This window comes from Callionymus lyra, chromosome 15 (assembly GCF_982586985.1).
Source record: "Callionymus lyra chromosome 15, fCalLyr1.hap1.1, whole genome shotgun sequence".
Lineage (NCBI taxonomy): Eukaryota > Metazoa > Chordata > Actinopteri > Syngnathiformes > Callionymidae > Callionymus > Callionymus lyra.
This window is the reverse complement of record NC_141832.1, coordinates 21,957,768-21,976,404: the sequence shown is the minus strand read 5'-3', so window position 1 is coordinate 21,976,404 and position 18,637 is coordinate 21,957,768. Positions and strand designations below refer to the sequence as shown.

Sequence of the window (18,637 nt, the reverse complement as noted above, 5' to 3'; positions counted from 1 at the left end):
TTTAAATATTTTGGGGCGGGGGGGTTCTTCAATGGCTAACTTTAAAATGTTTTATAGTTGCGGATCTTTGAAGTTTGTTTAAATGATTAAAAATAAAATATAACTTTATTTATCAAGCACTTGTTGGGACGCTGTTTGCTAACTTCTTTTGTAGTCAAACTGCATTCCATCCTCCCTTTTTTAACTGCTGTGTTTTTTTGTGCAATGACAATAAAGAAAGTCTAAAGTCTAAAGTCTAAAGTCTATGTGTGATTAGTTTGTGATTTGTCATATATAAGCCTTTATTATCAGCTGAAATATCGTGCTACGGTCAACGTCACACGAAAGGAAGATCATAAAACTATGTGCTCACTTTTGTTGGTTTGGTTAATATTTTCCACTGGAGAATGTGATGAGTTAAGTTGTGTACAAATATTGGTGAAGGAAAAGTATTTCTTGATCAGTGGCGGCTGGCCCATACGGGGCGCTGGGGGCCCAGTTTTTGGCGGTTGTTGTTTTTTTTAAACTATATTAACGTTTTATCTTTTATTTATTTTAGTTTATATATATATATATATATATATTTTTGCAGTATATTATTTTACAAATACAATTACAATTTAATTTATGCTGTATGTCTTGATATCTGATCCAGCCTTACACCCCAACTCGGGCTCTGAGGTCTGTGGATCAGAATCTACTGATGGTTCCTCGCACACGGTTCAGAACCAGAGGAGAGAAATCCTTCCAGGCTGTTGATCCTAAGCTTTGGAACGATCTTCCTCTCTCTTTGCGTTTGATGGATCTACTGAAACTGGGACTCTTGTGTTTTTCTCTGTGTTATCTTGATCTTTTTAGTATATCTTTTTTGAGTATTTTCTTTTATTTTTTGATTGTTTAAGCAATTTGTGACCCTGGTCTAGAAAAGCGCTATATAAATACAAATAACTTAACTTACTTACTTATATTTGACAATAAAAGAACTTGATTATTATCTATCATTAACTTAAAGTGATAAGATTAAAGGCGCTACAAATAACACTTCCTATTAATGTGTTGATTTGAACATGTAAAAAAAAGGATAAGGGGGAAATGTACTGGAAAAGAGCCCCGCCTAAAATATTTTTCACCAGCCGCCACTGTTCTTTATCCTGCTTGAAATACACCAGAAATAAACCCCAATATTCCATCTTAATTTCACCTCAATCACATCTTTAAAATAATATATAGATGGAAAGAGATGGGCTAATGCTGCTTTTATTTTGAAGGATATACTGTACCTGCATTTGACCTCCAAGGAATTTATCCTCTTCGTTTTGATAGATTATGACGAGTGCGAACCATTAGGAAACGACTGCTTATGGAAAGAGGGTGGTGGGGACAGTGAATAACAGAAGAAAGGGGGATTGGAAAGTGTGGGGGTGGATGATGTGGGCTGATCAAGAGAAAAGTGGGGGATGGTCATAGCGAGAAGCAATATCAACCCATAGCCCAACTGGTTTGGTTGTATGAAGCCTGTGCTCAGTGGATATCGCTTTTGTGTGCCTGAAGAATTTTACAAACATGAACTGACTGTAAACCAAACAGCTATAACATTAAAACCTTTGTCAATGAACCTAAGCTCTGGCGGTACAATCCATTGTTCGTGTAATTATTATTATTATTATAGATATTTATAATTTATGTTCAGCTCCTTGGGATGCAAAAGGAGCAGAAGACCACCCCCCATATTTAATACATAAAGGATTGCATCAAGAATTCAATTATTATCTGCCTTCCCCACATTTTGGGGTTATTTGGTCTTTTTTTTTAGCCATTTTTAAATCATATAATATTTTCATACAGTTATTGTCTGCATAAATATATTGCCAGTTATATTGTTGGTGGCGTGTTGACAAGATGGAGACTGGGGCACCTTGGTGATGTGCGGCGGTATTGTCTTTCGGACCTGAATGTTTGAGACATTGTCTGGAGACAACCCCAAAGTAATATATAGTATTACAGTTTCAGGTTATAATAAAACAGCGTTCCCTCAGCTCAAATTTCTCTCATGCCCCAACTAACCTGTTCTTACTTCCTTTGTTTGTGTCTGTATGTCAGCTTTGAAAAAACAATAATTATGGGTCTTTGGTTTTTTTTTTCAGCATCAATATGGAGACTGGCCAAGTTTGAACCCTTCATTAGCTTTTGTTGTTGTTTTGATGTTTGTCTGGTTAGTTTCTGGAATGAAAGGTAGGTAGCATTAACCTCCAAATCACCAAGACACTGAAACAGGAACCTTTTTTCTCTCGGGCCCTTAAACCCAAGGGGTAAAATCTCTTAACAAAGTCCAAAACAGGCTGTGACATCCGAGTGAATTCCTGCCCCTGAGTGTTCCAAGACTTTCTTTCCTTGTAAGCCAAACCTTTGGGAACTGGGTAAGAGAACAAACCAAAGGGCCTCTAGACTAACAAGATAATAGCCAGACTGCTAAACCTTTTTATTGAGTTGTGTCACTTCTCACCTGTGATTTGTAAAATGAATGTACAACTGTTGCTACGAAGGTGATCAGCCAACCTTAGATCAGGGGTATCAAAACTCAATCATACATAGGGCAAACTTTTTTTAGCAGTCCAATTCACAGGTCAAAAAAAGCGTATATTCATCAACCTAAGAGGACGTATGGGTCTTACATTCTCATTCCTTTTTTTTATGCTCCAGTTATCTTAACCATCACTGTATGTGTTCTCCTTCGCCAAACAAACTGGCATCTTTATTGGTCTGCATATCAACGTAAACATTAACATACTTAACATTTTGGGCCAACCATCTGGCAGGACACACATAATGAAGTTATGTATATTTAGCGTTCTTTGTCAAACTCATAAAGTCGTGGCTTTTTCAACTGATTTAGCAAAGGTTCGACCGGATACAACCATTAAAAAAAAACGCAGTGCAACCGATGTGGCAGTTGTGGAAATGTTAATAGTGAGGAATTGGATCAACACTTATATTCTATACATTTTCTACCAATATATTTCATTTTCACTTGAATCCCTTATCAGTAGGGTTTTTAAGTATTGAAAATCCTAAAAATACTTAAATGTTATGACAATATCCTGATACGATACTAATTTTGTGTGTGTGTGGGAGTGTCTGTGTGTATGTCGTCGTCTCTCTCCCTTTGGTTGAACCCAAGACAAGACAGTAACGATGGCGCTTGGGTCCTTGGGTCCGCACTATCAATGGGACGTTGCATGAGATCTAACTCTGTGCCACAGGCTGTAAAAGAGTCTCCATTCATGCAATCGCTCAGATTTGATCTCGTTAGAATGTGGGTGTTGCGCGTGCCAAGCTGCCATCACATGTGCTGAGTTTCCAAGTGACAGGAATTGATTTGTTTGCTTGTGAGGATTCTCCCACCTTGTCACATATGCGTGTGCATCAGGTGTGTAGAAGCAAATGCATGCACGTAATTGTTCGTTTTATCCTGCACGATGAGTAGCTGTCACGGAAGGATTGAGATTCGTTCATAATCTCAATCAACTCTTCTTTGCTTCTCAGCTAGTATCACGACTCAATCGACTTTCAATTATACACGTTGTGTTTTTATTCTAACAGGGATTTTAACAATCCACTCATTCTGTCTTATCATCATGACATCTCTCATCAGTCTTGAGCTCAGTGGATCCATCCATCTTTGAGACAGAAGAATCACTACAGTGCAGAGCGATGCTAAAGAGAGGCAGCTGCTTCACACTGAGCAGAAGTGGGGGAAACACTCTCACACACACACACACACACACACACACACACACACACACACACACACACACACACACACACACACACACACACACACACACACACACACACACACACACACACACACACACACACACACACACACACACACACACACACACACACACACACACACACACACACACACACACACACACACACACACACACACACACACACACACACACACACACACACACACACACACACACACACACACACACACACACACACACACACACACACACACACACACACACACACACACACACACACACACACACACACACACACACACACACACACACACACACACACACACACACACACACACACACACACACACACACACACACACACACACACACACACACACACACACACACACACACACACACACACACACACACACACACACACACACACACACACACACACACAGATGACACACACGAACAGAGCAGTCCAGAGAGCAGCTCCTCCCTGTTTGTCAGATGTTTTTTTTTTTTTTGCTTTAATAGCAGGAGTGATGCTTTAAATGGCTCGCTTCAGCTCACTCAATGTAAATGCAGCTGCATAAGTGGGTTAGCAAAGTCGTTCACAGACATGCAGCTGGAGACGTGTCAGACATCCCCACCTCAACAAAAAATGATAGCATAAACAAATGTGACGGAAAATTATTTTTCTTTTACGTTCCAAAAAATACAAAACTCTTCTTTTTGCCAAACTCTCATTATTTATGATACATCACAGCAGGGATCTAAAGTGATAATATTTCCCCCTGTTTTGACGTGAAATGTCAAAGCATTTTTATCTTTATACATTTATATATTTAAAAAGCCTCTTGATTTTTACCACAATAGCTGCTTTTATCAAAACTCTCATGTTGAATTCCAGGGTCAACCTCGGATACTGAAACAGTTGAAAGACTTAATCATATTTTAGTACTATGATGCGAAATGCTAGCACACAATTGCAATTTGCTGAACAAATTGGCAAAACAAGATGGCGGAACGGAAATTCACTGGGAAATAGAAACTGTTTTAGGTACATTGTCTGATCTTGCAATACGTGTTTAAACAGCCTATGATCTATTTTTTTGCTTTAATATTTTCAATTGTACCCTAACTGTCCATAGGTGTGAGTGTGTGTATGAATGGTTTTGTGTTTCTGTGACAAACTGGAAACCTATTCAGGGTGTCCGACCTTTAGTAGCTGGTATAGATAAGTTTGACCAAAAACACAAAATAGTGAGTGTTATGCTGGAAGGAGGAACATGCCTATTCTGTATGCATTTAAAACCGACATCTTAATTAAATACACATTATAATCATTATAAATGAATGATCAATTATTTTGCATCAAATGTGTTTGACTACACACAAATGTGTCACATATAATGCGTTTATATCAATTTACTGATTAAAATGTGAATGTTATCAAATAAAGTATAGATCGAAAGCAATATTAGATCATTTAAGTCATTTTAAGAATATGAACGAGATTCCAAGGAAACTATTCAACTTGAATGTTGTTTAAACACAAAATGCAACAAAAAACTACAAATGACAAGCTTGGAGCAATTATTCATAATAAATAAACAAATGAACAAATGAAAAATGTCGCACCTTGTGCTGGTGTTAGTTGAGAATGTAATTTAGAGGAGTATTGTGTCCTTTATCGCTCCTGCCTGAGCTGCTGTGTTGAAGATGAAGCCAACTCTAATCCAGGATATGCCGAACGTATCAGAGACTCATCATGGTGAGACTTGCTGGATATTATTAATATGGAAATGGGGTTTTTACAAGACAGAGAGTAGGAGGGAGCGGCACACAGTGTGCATCCAGGTGTGTGATGTTTGGCAGCCGCGGCAGCCTCGGGACGGTCTGTCACATAAGTGAGCACACACACCGTGGAGAAGCACTGGCCACTTCCCTGGAGAACGAGAGTAACAGGACACACACATTTACCGTTGTGTAGAGTGTAGTCTCACACAAGTTGAGGCTTAACATTGAAACACAACACAACCTGTGTCCTGCAAAGAGACTGTAGGAACCTGGTTTACCCATGTACTCACACCTAGACACATACACACACACACTAATTACACACTTCCATGCTGAATACACTCCATCAAGGCCCGATGTATAAAATCTCATCCTGAGTCACTCTGACTCACACATACACAGGCACGCAAACAAAGTAACACAACATTAAATGTTGGATATTAATATACACATTCTTACACACCCGCACACACTCACGCAAACAAGCGGTGCATACAAATGTATACAAAGCAAAACACTGACAAATCAAAGCGACCCAGAAATTTAAATGAGGGACATAAATGTACACACACTCACACACACATGCACAAAAATACATCTACACACACCTACATGCACACACACTCAAAAACACCAACCCCACACACAGACACACCAACGCACACAGGCACGGACACACACATACACACACTTAGAGCACCACACTGAAAAACCAAAGCAACCCAAAAAAAAGGTTGGACATACTGTACACGTGTCCACACAAAATACACACAGCATATGTGCACACTAGCTGTATCTAGCAAACCAGGACAAACTTTCAAATTTTCAGGATTAATACAAAACAAATCTTCATAGTTGTGCCTGCATTTACACTGAGACGCACTGAGACAAACTCACAGACGTGCGCTCAGACACACTCCCCCCTTATTCTGTTTCTCCTTCAGTGGCTCTCTAATGAGTTGGTGAGTTCTTGCAGGTGAGCAGGAGCTGCAGGAGATGATAGCCTCGTGCGTCCACGTGTGTCTCGGCATGCAAAGATAATGCGCAAAGATTGCCCCGGCTTCCATTCACCGCAGGTTATCTCGCTTCGTTTCGCTTTAATTAGCGATGTGAATCTAAAGGCTGATGAGGAAAAAGTCTGTTCATAATGCTGCCGCACATGTGACCAGGATGCACATGTCGGCAAACCGAGGGGAGAAACTCTTAAGGGGCTCTTTGAACTGAGGTCATATTTGCAAAGAAAAGTTCAACAGGTGTTATGAAAGAAAATTCAGGTTTCAGGAACAGAATAATGATCCACTTTTATTAGTTAAAAGTCGACCTAATGCTCTAAATAATGTTTAACATTTTTCAAATTGATCTTGTGAACTGGACTGGGAAAGACATATTTTTGATTATCTCTAAATAATTGAAATATATGACATATATGATATGATAATATTACGCATTTACCACTAGTTTAATAAACAAATAAGAATGAATAACAATAACGTCTTTGTTTCTTTTTTTGTTTCTTTACATTGGTCTGACAATGTACTCATAGTACTAGACTCTTTTTCTTAAAACTATACATATTCTGAACATCATTAAATTATTAAAAAAATCCCCATCTCTAAAGTGACAAAACTTAAATATTGTTTTTAGCTCCCTTTCGTGTCCAGATCGTGTTACTGACATAACCCTTGTATTTAGTTATCACATACACTCTATGTGATGTGTGTGTCAGCATCTGTATTTGTTTAAACAACAAGATAAGGGTGGTGTCAGTTTCTGGTTTCATCTTCCTGGTGAGTTGAAAACGTTTCCGTTCTTCACATGGAAACCCTGTCACATGACATGGGTGGGTCGACCAGGCGAAGTTTTGTAGTGAAGTTGTTAAAATAAAAGGGTTCGACTTATGACTGTTCAAATTCAAACCGTCATTACCTGTGAAGAAATTTGAAATTTTCAGAAATTTTGAAAATAATAGGCCACTAGATGGCACTGTAAGTTTTAAAAACAATTCCAGGTTTGATTTAATTACAAGATAAGAGCCAAACTTTATAAAGCAGCGATTGCCATCTGGTGGTCATTGAAAATGAAGACACTGCATCATAATGTATCACAAGGCCTCATCAACCCATCACTAAACATTACAGAAAATATGATATATTTTTGACGTTACCTTTCGCTGCTTTAATGCTTCAGTTTTTCAAAAAAAGTTTTACAGTTTTAAGGGGATTTTTTTTTTGCAAAGTAAGGAAATCGGGTTAAAGGAATAGAATGGTTGCCATGCGACTTGTAAAGTGTTTAAAGTGTCCATACGTCGCTAAATAATCCCACACAATGTTGTCTGTAAAAGAAAGTTAGGAAATAATAGATTAGTTGGCTGAGCTAACGGTAGATTTTAAACTACTTAAACATTATATGGACTGTTGGGATAAAAGGTAAACACATCATTGGCTAGAATGAAACAGACTATTAGCTGCATACGTGCATACTTGCAGTATTATAGGAAAAACTTCTTGAAGATTCTGCAGACAACCACTTAAATATAAGCCTCACTGGTGCTTAGTGATTATTATAGGAAGTCGGGATTTATTGAGACTTTACCCGTTAGTCCAGTGCTGGGAAAATATTCTTTGGAAATCTTGAAAGACGAGGGATCAAAGCAGGAAAAGCCCAACTACAAGATCAGAATCTGTTGAGCACAGCTTGTGTGTTTAAAGTGAGCACGGTTTAGAATCCCTTCATTTAGACTCTGAGCTTCTCTGTTGTTGGCATAAACTCGCAGAAAAGCTTTATAAGAGCAGACATTACTGTTTAGGAAAATCATAAACACGACCCTTTCTAACTGGTACTGAATATTTCAGAAGCACTGAATGTTGTTCGCGTTATTGTAGGCGACATTTAAAGCACTACATGAGTTGACATTGTTATTGTGGCTTTTTGGTGCCTCAGCACGAATGTGAAATATGAAAGTTATATTTCAGAATGCTCTCCTTCAGAGAATATATTCTGTGACAGTTTGATCAAGTTTTTTAAAGGTAAATTGATACATTTATGATGGTAAAGAGGATGTGGTGTGGGCCAAGTTTACCTCTGTAAGAAAGATACATTTAACATGTGCTGCATTGCAAGTAGCTTTTGAAAGATCAAATAGAATGTGTTATGTCTATTGTTAACTAAGGCCCTCATTCAGAGGATATGAACCGTAACAGAAGCATGACAAAGGATAAATATTTCCTGCTGCATGTGACAAACAAGTCTAGTCGGTTTCTTTACAACTTGACAACAACATTTCACACTTGCATTTCAAGCTGCATTTTGATGGACTCATTTTTGTACCGATCATTTACACATGAATTGCCAAAGTCCAATCTTGGCAACCATGTTAGGCTTTTGTTAAAGTCTCTTATAGCCAGCATTCTCAGTATTGAAGTTTACTTACATTTACAACAGCGACAGTTGATCAGTAAAGTAAGTTATAATGTATGTCACGATGAGCTTTTTAAAAAAATATTTCCCATAAACAATGTCATAACATTTGCAAATGAGTGGCAGGATTATCAGGTGAATATAGCAAACAATTTTTTATCTCAGTGCCATGAAGTTTTCCAATATCTTTATGCTTTGAAAACAGTTTAAGATGTATGAGATTTATGGTTTGAGATTCAGATACAAATAACTTAATAATAATAATATAATAATAATAATTAATAATCACTCTTCTTACTTTGCTTTAAAGTTGTTTTATTCTCCGACAGAATTTTTACATTTTCTGTATATTTACCTCGTTTTTTTACTGATCTATATAATCATAAGTATAAGCCAAAAATAATCAAGCAGCGTTGGACAAACTAAATACACACGTGTACTGTAAATACCAACCATTATCTGTAGCTTACGTCTTCTTTGACGTGAACCCAAATGTCAACTAATCTGAACTCTTGAATTAGGCAAATTTACTTCTTATCCCACATAAGCCAGTTCATTATTTCTGATTAATAGCCTCAATCCTCACATTGACCAGCAGTTGGATTTAAACCAGAGTAATACGGCTTTTAAACCAAATAGCTAAACCTTTAATTTAGATAGTTAATCTTCTCCTGTTAGTAGCAGGGCACATTAAGCGAGTGCATGACACCACCTAACCCTCCACATTTGACTTAGTGCTCCAGTCATGCAAATAAAATGTAAAAAAACCTGCCGGACAGTGGCATGAACACACAGGCACAGAAACTGTTCAGTTGCTTTATCACACTCACCAGAGACGGTCAGCTTGATCTGCACCAGATCTCAACTGAAACTTCCCAAGTGACTCCAGAAACAACAACAACTATTAAATGAAGTGAAAAAAAAGTATGAATTTCTTCTGATTCATTGACAGTCGTCTTAGAGCTGGAGTCTGGAACTCAATCACAAAGGGAGCCAAATTATTGGAAGACTTTCTGCAAAGACAGCAATAATCTATTAATTTGCTTATCTTAAACACTAATATGTATGCAAGTCACAATATTAACTAGAACGTTTATCTATCCTGATTTGTAGCCAACCAGGCCACAAAAAATGTCTTGGCTGACCGGATTTTGGCCCCCGGACCCAACTTTATGATTGGTTGTGTAACATCATTTAATGTATTTTATTAGGATCTACAATTTAAGATCGAAAAACTCGTCTTCTAGAAAGTATATATACAACCCAGTCTTAAAAGTAATCGTAGAAATATCAGAGACATGATGGTACACAGATACAAGTCAAATGCTAGAAGCAGCAGAATCTTCCTCTCCCTGTGCTCATCATAAATCTCTCAAACTAAGTCTGCAGTTGCAGGCCCAAGGTTGCTCGATATGTACTTTAATTGTAGCACGGATCAGCTCCATCACTTCTCCCCATGTGTCCAGTGACAGGGATACATCAAAATGATGAACTGAATTCCACCGTGTTCTCAAAGTAAACACGGAGTCCAGAAAACAAGCCTGGTGTTTGTGCGTTAGCAAAGTTCAAGTTGTTCTGCAAGCAGGGGAAAAAGTAAATGGATCACTGGGAGCCGATTTCATGCATAAGAAGTGACAGCGACAACAGTAATGTTTGTGATAAATCATCTCTTCCCTTATTTCCAGGCGACCTTGACTATAGGGACACAGTGTTTAGAGAACATAGGTTGAATATAAATATAGATAATGTAAATATATTTTCACTTAGAGAGTCTCTGAAACAGTCTTAGAATGAAAATATGCTTCTTTTGTAGATAATTTTTGCCTGGCGTTTATAGAACTGACTTATTTTCTTAACTTTTATATTCTGATTAATTAAAATCACATCATTAAAGAAGTATAGAATACCCTCAATCGATGTGGAGTCTGTATTCAAGACTAATCCCAGGGCTGAATATTGCTATTTTCATTTTTCCATGTCACTAGAAAATAAAAATCTAATAAAAATGACCTGGAAACAGTTCAGTTAGAGATAAAATATTATATTATTTTTTATAACAAAGCCCTAATTGTGTTATTAATGTATCAAAATGAATACGATCATATAAAACCCTTATTTATATTAAGGTTTTAAATAATGTTAATAATGGAGCAAAGAAGAGAAAAAGATTGTTTATATTTTTTATTTTGTTGGTTGTTGTTTTTCACTGATTATTTCTGTGTTTTGAAGGGAGATTTTCTTCAATCATTTTGTAATAATCACACACAAAGGTTCAAAGGGGTTGGACAAAGTGCACATGATTGGATAATGAGTCTTTCTAAGGTAGAGACTTCTGGGGTTGATGACACGCAGTGACAAACCACAATGTTTTACCTATCACAGCACCCTTTAACATACCAATCAATCATGATAATAACATTTATGTTAGTAGTAGCTACATTACTATCTATTTTGTTTTGTATTTTTCTTATGGGTGTGTTATTTTTCTGTTTATATCTATAAATTACACGTTTAAATGTGTTTGATTATTAATTATGTTTAAAATGTACTTCACCAAAAGTGTCTAAAAGAATTTGACATTAAAAGAGCATTACATAACACATCATTGCCAGATTATAATGTCCATTAAATCAATATTAAAATGAACAAAATAAAACAAATAGTATTAAAAAAATGTGCAAGTTTTCAGTGCAATCTAACATGAACTTCAACATTCAGTTCATCAGATGTATCGGAGCAAAGCATGTCATTTGGTGAAAGCAACTGGTTTGTTGAGAAGAGAAAGATCGGGAAAGAGGAGGGGATTGTGAGCAGGGTTCATTTGAGCAGTGGCCACAAGATGAGAGGGATTTGTCGGTATTAAACCGACATCTCTTATTGTCTGTCGTGATTAGGAGTTTATGATGAAATGGTGAGCGCGAGGAGGGAGGATGAAAGTGAGTCAGAGGAAATGATTAGTAACTCAAATATCTTGTTCATCTGCTTTTAGATTCTCACAAAGAAAAGTTTGTTGAAAGTCATTTTGGACGGATTTCAAGTAATCATTAGCTCAAGACTACTTATCCTGTTATGGGCACACCTTTTTCTTTTTTTAAATTGTTGTGCATAATTTGTTCCACTAGTGAGTCACCTGTAAAACCTTAGTCATGTACAAGCGTCATCCATATAAAAGGTTAGTATATAGTTGTATAGAGTCACAGTTGAATTTTGAAGTAATACACTACTTCATGAAGCCCATCAGTACTTACAAGCACCCACGTGCCCTCAGGTGGTGACCCGTGTTTTAAAGGTTGTATAGGTTGGTTTTGATCTTAAATATATCCTAAATCATACCACACTGGGAAAGTAAAAAAAAAAAAGTAACATTTAAAATCTCCTAAAAACAATACATTTTAACCAAAGGGAACCAAAAGTTAATAATGTTGACCACTGTAAAGCGTGTTAGTTTTTTCACATTTATTTATGAATGTCTCTATTATAGAAATGCACATTGTCTTTCATGATTTTTTAAAGGGCAACTAAGTTCTTGATTTAAGTGTCTTTTAAAAAACATTGTGGACCTCTATTGTACTCATCAATAAGTGTCTGTTTGAACAAAATTCTTTTCATTGAAATATTTACATTAGAAAATGTGCTTAAGCCCCGCCCACTTAAAAAGCTTCACTTTTCTTGAGATTAAATCTTGTTTATCATAACCACACCCACTCAGCGTGATTGGTTAAGAATTAAAGTTTGTCACCACATGCGTCCTCACTCTCCAAGGGACTCTTTGTATAAACAATTTAAAGGACTTACTGCATCTTGGAGAGGAAGACTTCAATATTTGAAACATGTGAGTGAGTCAGGAGAGTTTTCACATTAGTTGACCTTTAAAGGTTAAAGACTTGGTGATTATAAGATTATGGAACAAGGCCCAGATTCCCCCTTTTTCCTCTTCACGTATCAATGTTTATTATTTCGACTGTATTCACTGTATTGTGGTGCAACCTTTGACGACGATTCAGTGGAAAGTAAAGAGCTACAGGAGCTTTTAGAGAAACGAGAGAGAACTTTAACTGTATAATTAAAAATATCTCAAGGTTTTTTTTTGTTGGGCTCCCTGCAGTGCTTATCTGAATATCATGTAAACCAAAAACAATTAATCTCCAACATAAATCCTCTGACAACCCAGACGTCCCCTCCCGCTGACCCAAAGGGGGTTTTAATCACCACCACCCTCGTTCTCCCCCATTAAAACGACACACTCAAGGCCCCCACCCCCAACTATGACCCACTTCTGAGGGGATGATGGGCTAAGTGAGGACCATTGTGAGCACCATGGGGAGAGAGGGAAGATGCTCTGTCTCACTCGCCCCTCTCCCTTTCAGGACGAGCGCACACTTGGTAAGGCACACACACTGGGGCTCTTCCTGAGACCGCGGAGCTGTTTTGTCGGGATGCCGTTGTTATCATCAGGCCAGGGCTGTTTGATGTCAGCCGAGGTTAAGGAGGATGAAAAAGAGACAAATTGATTCGGAGTGACATAAATGATGGGCCTCAGGTCGAGAGAGAAAGGACACTGGCATCTGAGGGAGTAGAGTGAGTATGCTGCTTCATCACTTCTGTCTTACGCTCCGTTCTGAGTCGACTGAAACTCTGGAGTGTCACCATAACTCCAGTGGAAACCTTCTGCGCTTTTGTCAATGTCGTTTAATGAAGAAGGTATAAGTATGAAGCTCGTTCTTCAGACAGAGTCAAGTTGGTGATAAAGCACAGATGCACCGGAGAGACGCCTCGGAGGTTCTAACATGAACATATGGAACTGGTTTGCTCGTGGGTTTCTTCCCTTCAGACACTGTTAATGAGGGATTTTTTTTTTAAATTTGCCACGAACGAAAGAGGGCGGATGTTCGCTAAGAACCAGCACAACTGTTTTTTACTGACCCGACCTCACAAGACATCTTCAGCGTATCCTTTAATTATCCTTCTACAACTGACTTTAAACATTTGCTCAAGCCTTTGATTTTAGATGAACATTTTTAAGATTTAAATCACATGATCAGTCTGTGAAGCAAGTTTGACATATTGTTCTTACCTATAGTCACACAAACTCTTGAATTGAACTTTTGGCTGTGTAACATAAAGGTTATATCAACTTTTGATGTCAATGCTTACTCTTGTAATTGAGTTTTCATTCAGTGATAATTTTGATTTACATTTAGATTGTCACTTATTCAGTGAATCAACATTTACGCTGATATTCCGGAATCTTCCATGAAAAACAAAGCTTAAAATATACAGCCTTGTTTAAGTTTTTCCGAAACACTTCCTCATGTCAAGGGTTCAATACAAGATGGATGTTATGAACGGTATGGAGATATTTGGAAGTATTTTGTGTGTCATTTTAGACGAAGATGAAGAGGGAGACAAGAGATAGCCTGTCGCTACGTTAGCATGGAAATAGATTCTTGCCTATAATTTAAAACAGATTACTCAGAAAATAATCCCAACCTGTAGTCAACATGAGGTTGAGTAGAAAATGAGTGAAATGATTAACTATCACTTTAACTTTTCAGCTATGAACCTTTTTAAGAGAACAATAATTCAAACTACAGAAGTATTACAAATAAAGTATTATTAGTAGTTCTGGCTCATCACACCCAGTTCCAGATAACAGGAAAAATGTGTATGTGTATCCTGCTGATGACAGGTGAGTCATACCTGATCACACCATGAACCAGGAAATGAATAATGGAAAGTATTAATGACAATAATGAGGGATTTATTTTCACCGAGGCATCGTGCCTGGGGTCACAAAAAGTTTCCATCCTCATCTTGTTTTTACTGCAACCCTTTCCTGGCCAATGTTTGGTATCCGTGTCAAATCTATTTGAGACACCCTGTGCTTCTCTGGACACAAGTCTGATTGATTTGACAGTTTCGGACAAGTGTTGACTCGGGAGGTTTAGTGGGAAATATGTTGATGCTACTGGCACAACGGAGGGAAAGGGCGTAGGGCAGTTCCGAGGACGAACAGCGAGGGAGTTATTAGCATCGACAGAACAGCCTTAGGAAGTAATATACTGAGATCAGAGTTTGGGTGAAGTAAAAAGTGTGGAGTCGAGAATGTTTTGCTGGACGACACATTTGAAAGGATTCGCTATGATTGTGGATACACATTGAAAAAAAGGAAGTTTAAAATCAGAAAGTTTGTTCATCATTGTTTGGTGACACAAACTACCGCATGAGCTCTTCTGGAAAACAAGCTTCATTGGTGCTTTAATCATAGGGACATTTCTTTTGACATTTTGTTAAGTGAAGTTTAATTTAACAGACACTCAAATTGATAGAGCATAACTGTAACATTTACCAAAGTGGCAAAACTTTAATTCAGTTTCAAGCATGAACATAAATTATTTGATTTCATTTTATCGATTAATATGCGAGATAGCAGGTTTACGGGTTTCTGTATGTATGTGTGTGTGTGTGCGCCTGATCCTTTAGATTAACAAAAATCCCAGCAAGTTGCTTACTAACCTCTCATTGAAGGTTTTAGGGGTCAACTCCGGCTGGGTTAGGGTTAGGGTTAGGGAGGTGCAAAAGGGCCAGAAGACCCCCATAAAACTTCATATATGTCCATTTTAGAAGATAAAGGGAAATCAATACGCTTTAAGACATTAGTGCTACTTGTCATGGTGTGTTGTTTAGAGCAATGATCCTGAACAGTTCTTTCTGACATCGCACTTTGATGACAGCCCAAGATCCAAATGCATGACAAACAAAACAACCAAAAAGGAAATAAAGGAAATTATAGAAGCAACTATGACACGCATGCAAGGGCGAAAAGATGAAGATACAAGATTAGGAGGGAGTGTGACAGATGGACAGATCATGCATAAAAGACTATTGTGAAAATATTGTCATGCCAGTAAAAAGTCAACGTTTTTCCTGGATGTGGTTAATAAAGAGGGTAGGTGAGACTACTTGGTTTCGGTGAAATATGTTCAAGTCATTTGGAAACCTGCCATTTAAAAAAGGCAGACAGAAAAATAGGAATTAAGATGAAATGGAAATAAAATCATTTGTTGTACAGCAACTGTTAATATTAAGACCTTTCATGAAAATATTTTCTAACTGGTGTGGGGAGGCTTTCCTAAATATTTACCTTTAATTTTAAAGTATAGAGCATAGATGATGGTGCTGTGGGATTCAACTGGAAGTTTAACATGTTTCGTTCACGATTCTTCATTAAACCTCTTGACAGTGGAAACCTAAATTCTGCAAGGCAACTATTTTGAAATTAAAATTGACACAATAAAAGATTCAAATCGGAATTTAACCATTAATATTGATGCGAAATGTCTCCTATTCATTTGATAGTTGCAGATAGATTAAGAATAATGAAATAAAAGTCTGAATTAGAAGTGGTTTGGAGGCAGTGCTCCAACAATACATCAGCAGAAGGAAGCAATCCAATTAACTCTACGTTCAACACAACAACTTGTCTCATCAAATCCTCCTCAAGAGCATTTCAATCACTTCACAGTCGACATCAGTTCCGCGATATCTTATCGATTTATAGAAAGGAGTGTGTGTCCTCCTAAGACGGCTGATGAAACAAAATATGACTTTGTAGTTTTGATATACATCAATTTCAAAAAACATTATTATTTGTACATGAGAAATGAAAAACATAATTGGTGATTTTTTGAAGTTTAATCCAAGCAACACAAAAATCATTCCCAGAACAAGTTATAATGTAATGATAAATTATATATTTTCTTCAAATGTATTGTGGAAGCCAGAAGTGGGCTTTGCAATAAACAAACATTATTTTCACTTGTTTAAACTGGAATATGCTTTATTGATTCAGTCATATATAAGTATTTGTGGCCAGAGGCTCAAAGGTGAAAGCATGCAAGTATAAGTTCACAACCTTTCCTGGTCAGTCAATGAAAAATAAGCAATTCAAAGAGTCAAAATCAGAAATGAGCCAACTTGGATGCATCACCTTTGAGAAATCAAATTGTCTAATTACGCCTCAAACTTCACTGAAAGCCTATAAAAAGACTTGTTTAATTAACATATTTTAAATTAACCTTTTCAAAATAAAAGTGATGAATGGATTCAAGTGGCTTGACGTTTGTATCCACCACTGTAGTCCACTCTTCATCAAAACAGAAGACATGTCCCCTCAGTTTATCTGAGTCGCACTGTATTCAAACAGTAGGTCAAATTGTTTCTGGTAAACCTTCTCAAGTGTGAGAAGACACATTCTGAAGGTGAAAAAAAAGAATAAAAACAGGTGGAAGGGGAAGCAACAAAAAGGAAAGTCATTGTAGACGAAGCACACTGTGAACCAACATTCCTTTACCAGTGTGTCAAGCTGGGGTTCGTTTCAAACAATAACAGCGGAGGAAAAAAGAACTTGGAGGCCGTTCTTGTCGCTCTTCAGATGTTTATACTTCACCAAAATAGCTTCATAGCTACTGTTTGTTGACCCGCGCTTGTCATATCATTGATGATTAAGGCAGTGGGACAACAGGAGACACCACCAACTCAACATTGTTTTTCCATGAGTCAGAAATGTTTGCTTATTTGTTTTCAAGAAGTCGAACTTGTTAGCTTTAGCATCTTGCTGTAAAAAAAAAATGAGATGAAGAGGACAATGAGATCGTTGTATGTTTAAAATGGTTAGGTTGAAGTGATGGAGGCTGAAGAGACATGAATAAGATATTAACCCTACACTTGTTATTTTGAAAATTCAGACAAGATGTATTTTTTCACAATTTTCATACAGTAGAAAAGTTTGTTGTGTGTCAGTTTGAGCAGTAGAAAGGACTGTTCTGGCATGTTTTGATTGCTTCAAACTAAACATAATAAAACATAATAGATTATATTGTGATTAAACTGAATGACCTCTTTTGACCTCTTTAAATACAAGGGTATACAAAAAATATAATCAAAGAAGTTTAGATCATCGGTGGAGGAAGATTAGTTAAACCTAATTAAAAACTTTGCAATAGTTACAGAAGTCCATGATTTGGTTTGAGATTATTGTTTAGATTTTCCATAAAATTATTCAAAATAGATAAAGCATTATATCATCAGAGAGTAGAAGAAACATCAGCTTTTATTTTTATTTCTGGAATAAATTGAGCTTTAACTTATTTTCTTGTGTACAGCCAAGAAGCATCAAAACAAGATCTTCTTTGTATCAAAACCTTGTCATGAACTTTACTGGAATACAAAGTCCCGAACAAATGTTTATAAAACATAGTGTATTTTAATATTAGAAATATAGTGACAGCAGTTAGTCCATGAGTTGGTGAACACTGGAGCAGGGAACTGAAGGATTTCTGCATCTTGCTCTCGTGTTACAGTTCCTTATATGGCCGGAGTCATCAATGCACATGCTTCAAGTGTGTGAGAACCTCACCGCCCTCTCTTCTCTCACAGAGACACAAAACAGAGGGCTCTGACTCCTCCTTAAAGCTCCCCGTTTGCTTAAGCACTCAGTTTGCCTGGTGCCGACGTCAACCCTTCAACCTAAGCTGGTATTCATGGCAGGATTGTCCTGCTGACGATAAGCCATATTGCAGTCTCACGAAGGAAAAACTTCTCCGGCGTCGTAATTTTTATCCCTCTAAACCCAGCCTCAGGGACAGAAGGGTTTGGGTTCAGCTCCAGTG

General features: G+C 37.3%; 1 protein-coding gene across 3 annotated transcripts in view; it reads left to right on the top strand.

Annotated features, from left to right (window-relative positions):
- gjc1 (gap junction protein gamma 1) overlaps positions 1-18,637 on the top strand; it is a 46,082-nt gene that overhangs the window by 23,757 nt on the left and 3,688 nt on the right. The window contains exon 1 of one of the 3 annotated variants that reach the window (XM_087810004.1): positions 13,236-13,544. The exons of 1 other annotated variant lie outside the window; for it this stretch is intronic. The gene's annotated coding sequence lies outside the window, so the exon portion shown is untranslated. Of the gene's footprint in view, positions 1-13,235; positions 13,545-15,861; positions 15,916-18,637 lie in introns of those variants that run through there. One more of the 3 variants, XM_087810005.1, reaches the window with a different exon arrangement.